This window comes from Solanum stenotomum, chromosome 5 (genome assembly GCF_019186545.1).
Source record: "Solanum stenotomum isolate F172 chromosome 5, ASM1918654v1, whole genome shotgun sequence".
NCBI classification, from domain to species: Eukaryota; Viridiplantae; Streptophyta; class Magnoliopsida; order Solanales; family Solanaceae; genus Solanum; species Solanum stenotomum.
In genome coordinates this window covers 1,104,634-1,109,705 of record NC_064286.1, presented here as the reverse complement: position 1 = coordinate 1,109,705, position 5,072 = coordinate 1,104,634, and positions in this window count along the sequence as shown.

Below are 5,072 nucleotides of genomic sequence, written 5' to 3'. Positions count from 1 at the left end.
GTCTGTATATGAGTGGTTTGTGTCTATTCGGTGGGACCTAATTTGCACTTTTTCGAAACGATAGAAAGCGGAAGGGTTACAAATCGTAATCTCAACCACAAACTGGGCTGGACTCAATTGGAAACCGAGTTGAGTGGATTAACTCGCTCAGTTATAGGAAAAAAGGTAACAAAAGTGCTGTCACGTAATCAAATGTGGGGCCATATGGATGACGTGGAATGTCGGGTAGAGCGCGTGTTGGCTACTTTATTAGGAAGTTCGTGAGATCCAAATTTTGTCACTAGAGAAATTGTGGTTGCACAAGACACCACTTGGCGACTGCTTTTTTGAAAAAAATTTAGTTCACGAATCTTCTTTGAGTGTCTATATCCTTTTATTTTTATATATAAAAAAATAAAAAATGAAATCCAAACGCAATACTCAACAAAATTATTATCCAACCTTATTTTTAGGTTTATTGCCTAGGGAATTGTTTTTTTCCTCCAAGAAAACATAAGTGAACACCTGCATCTTGATGACAGATTATTTCCTAAATGTTACCGTAGTGAAGAAGAAATAATAGAGAAAGTATGTATAATAGTAACAATTATGCGCGTATCATACTATATATCATGTATTAGGATATGCGTATATCATACTGTATCAGAATATATATATATATATATATAAAGTTAATTACTTGAGTGGATCATTTTTAAAAAATAATTACTTATTTTAGATATACTCTTTAATTATTACCATTTATAGCAATATAAAATAATATTATATATTTTATTAGATTTTTTTCTCTCTCTCGCCTCTTTCTCTTTTTTTCTCTATCAGTTTTTTTAATTTTTCTCTCTTGCTCGCTCCTTTCTTTTTGTTGCTCTTTCTCTCTTACTTTCTTTTTGTTGTTTTTTTCTTTTTGCTGCTCTTTCTCTCTCTTTCTGTTGCTTTTTTTGATTTTGTTTCTCTCTCTACTTTCTTCATAGAGTAGTGAATAATTCGTAGAATGAATAAAATTTGTATTAATAATTAATTAATTAATTAAATAAATAATTTAATCGTAACAAATGAAGTGACATAACAAATTGCAAAACGAATTAAACTTGAATTAAAAATGTATTACACACATATTAAAGTTAAATTAAAAATATATTACACACAATGATCTATAGAGTAAATTAAACTTGTATTAATAATGAATTAAACAAGTAATCCAATAGTAACAAATAAATAAAAAAATTACAAAATAAATTATATTGCTTTAAAATTGTATTACACAATATTAAAGTTGAATTAAAAGAGAGAATTAAGAATGAATGAAAAATGTAACTAACAAAAGACAAGACAACGATCTATAAATTGGATTAAACTCATATTATTCATGAATAAAACTTATATCATATGTATCTTATAAATTATCTTTGCTTTTATCACTAAGAAAATGAGCGATGGTTGCAATATGTATTAAAAATGTATTGTGCATATCTTATAAATGTATTATTAGTGTGTTACCTAAATTATTCTTGTTGGTATCCGTAAAATATGAGTAAAGTGTGCAATACGTATTATAAATGTATTATTCATGAATAAAACATGTATTATATGTGTCTTATAAATTACTTTTGGTTTGTATCACTAAGAATGTGAGTGATGTTTACAATACTTATTAATTAAAAATGTATTGTGCATGTATTATAAATATATTATAAGTGTGTTACCTAAATTATTTTAGTTGATATCATTAAAAAGGGAGTGAAGTTTGCAATATGTATTATAAATGTAGGATGTATTGTTCATGATTTTAATACAATTGCGAAACATATCTAATACAACTTTAATACAAATGCGATATAGTTCCGTAAATTTCATCATTTTCGAGCTTCAATCCAATATATTTCCTAAAGTCAATTCTAAACTTAACCAAACCCTCTTAAAATTGAGATATAAACTCCAAACGATATTTTCAACTATTTGTAGGAACAACCTATCAAAACTAATCGCAAACGAAAGAGAAGTCAACGATTCATAGACTGAATAAAACTTGCATCAATAATTAATTAGACAAGTAATCTAATTGTAACAAATGAAGAAACATAATAAACTGTCAAATGAATTAAACTTGAATAAAAAATGTATTACACACATATTAAAGTTGAATTAGAAGCAAATTAAACACAAATGCAAAATGTAGCAAACGAAAGAGCATTATGTGATTTGTAAACTGAATAAAACTTGCTTCAATAATGAATTAAAGAAGTAATTCAATCATAACAAATCAACCAATAAACTGCAAAATGAATTAACTTGTAAGTGCATACACAAATATTAAAGTTGAATTAAGCATGGATAAAAAATGTAACTAATGAAATACCAGACAATGATCTATAAAGTGAATTAAATTTATATCAATAATGAATTAAACAAGTAATCTAACAGTAACAAATAATAAACTACAAAATGAATTAAATTTGCATTAAAAATGAATTATACAATATTAAAGTTGAATTAGAAGAGAAAATTAACAATAAATGAAAAACGTAACTAATGAAAGACAAGACAATAATCTATAGACTGAATTAAACTTGTATTATTCATGAATAAAACATGTATTATATGTGTGTTATAAATTATTTTAGTTTGTATCACTAAGAACATGAGTGATGTTTGCAATATGTATTACAAATGTATTCTACATATGTTATAAATATATTACAAGTGTGTTATTTAAATTATTTTGGTTGATATCACTAAAAAGGAGTGAAGTTTGTAATATGTATTATAAATGTATTGTTCGTGATTTTAATACAATTATGAAATATATCTAATACAACTTTAATACAATCGCAATACCATTCCATAAACTTCACCTTTTTCGAGTTTTAATCTAATATTTCTCCTAAAATCAATTATAAACTTAACCAAACCCTCTTAAAATTGGGATATAAACTCCAAACGACATTTTCAACTATTTGTAGGAACAACCTATCCAAGCTAAGGTCTCAAGTTCAAAACTCCTTGCCAGCGAAAGCAAGGGGTTTGCCTTCGGGGTCGAGCTCATCAAACCAGGTTTGCCTAGTGTGAGTTACCTCTCCTATGTGGTTTGCAAGCTATTGCATAGGAGCCGGAGTTTTACCCAAAGGGTAGCGGCTGGGGATTTCCCTTGTCATAAAAAAAAAAAAACTAAACACAAATTCGTAAAATTCAAATAATGAATTCAAAATAAATCTTTATAGTGACCATCAATGGTGAACTCTTGTTTTTATAATTTTAAAGATTTGAAATTTCTATTTGAGAACATGATATTGTACAAATTTTTTATTTTTCTATTCCTCTTCTCGTCGTGTTTTTGGATAAAAATAGTGAAATATGGGCAAAAACTGATTTAAAAATAGTTATTTGAATGAAAATTTAAAAAAAAAAAGAATTAAAAAAAAGAGGAGGAAGAGAAAGAATGACACAGAAAGAGACGACAAAGAAGAAGAAAAATAAAAAAAGAAGAGGAGGAAGAGAAAAAGGGCAGAGAAAGAGGCGAAGGAAGATAAACATTACAATTTTTTAATTCTAAAAAAATGTTATATTTAGTTAGAAAAATTATATTGCTATAGATGGTAAATATTTTTGTAATATTGCATATTTATGTGATTTACCCATTCATGAATATACTCATATACACATGGTATATAGGACATACACGAATATATATATATCTAATGTAATATACACTGATATGCATGTATAAGGCTTTAGATCTACCTCAATTTTCAATCTAAAATTTAGCTCAATTATGCCTCAAGTCAATATCCAAACACCTCCGAAATTAATTTCAAACTCCGTAAGACATTTTCAATAAAATTCAACATCACCTTACTAAAAAATAATCCTTATCTACAATGATTAGATGAGGATTTGAAAACCTCATTCGATACAAATCTCCTTTCCATTATTAATTTGAACTTAAAGAAAACATCTCGAAAAATTCATCCATTGAGTGTATGATAATCTACGNCCCCCCCCCCCCCCAAAAAAAAAAAAAAAGTATTTCATCAATTTCAACATAAGAATTCAGATATAAAGATAAGACATTTGGAGAGAAAATTTGAAAAGGTATTTGGATAAAACCTTTAGAAGAGCGATTTGTTTTTGAAATTGTACAATTATTTTAACGGGTTTAGTTCTAGCATATGAAATACTAATCTTTTAGCATGAAATATGAATATAGTTATACTGTCGGGTGCCAATTTCGTTAACTTAAATTGTTTTATGAGCCCATTTAGTGAGCTAAGTTACCATATGATGCCATTAATTAACTTTCCAAAATAAAATGGAATAGAATCCAACTTAATTGGGCCAGACCTCAGCGAATATGGGCTAACAATTGCATATGACCTTACTTTATGAGAAGAATGAAGCTCCTTTTTATCATGTTTTGCCTTATTTTAAAGTGGTTTTTAATTTCTGCTGGTGGTCTTTAATTTTTGTATCCCGTTACTTATTTTGTAATAATGCACCATTCTCTCAAAAATATGAATATGAATATGCCCCTGACGATAGGAGTTACATATTGTCAGGGATTAATACAATTCAAATAGGCATTGATGGATTGAGATACATTGTGCACTCCTAAACTTACTCATCTTAGCAATTTAGAATAAGGTTGCAGTGTCTAAAACATGCTGGGAACTAGAAGGATCACCGTTGGATACGTTGTATTCATTTATACTATGTTAAGGATATTTCTTTTTATACAAATGAGAGTCCCACAACAAATACTTACTATGTGGCTTCAAATGCATGGAAGAATACTTATTTTTGCCATCAATTCGGTGTAAAAAGTCATTGAGCATGTTATTATCGTGCAACCTAATTTGATAAAATTTATTATAAATTCAAGTATAAAAAAGAAGAAGTATAAAATACAAAGTGGAGGAGCACTTGAATTTTTAAAGTGATGTTAGCTAGGTTATATAAAGTTTTGATGATTGACAAAGTGACATGAAACGGGTAAGTCTAGTTCACAGATACATACTATTTCAAGGAGCTGAATCCGTAACAAGATCATATATTAGTAAAGACAAGTGTACAAAAAT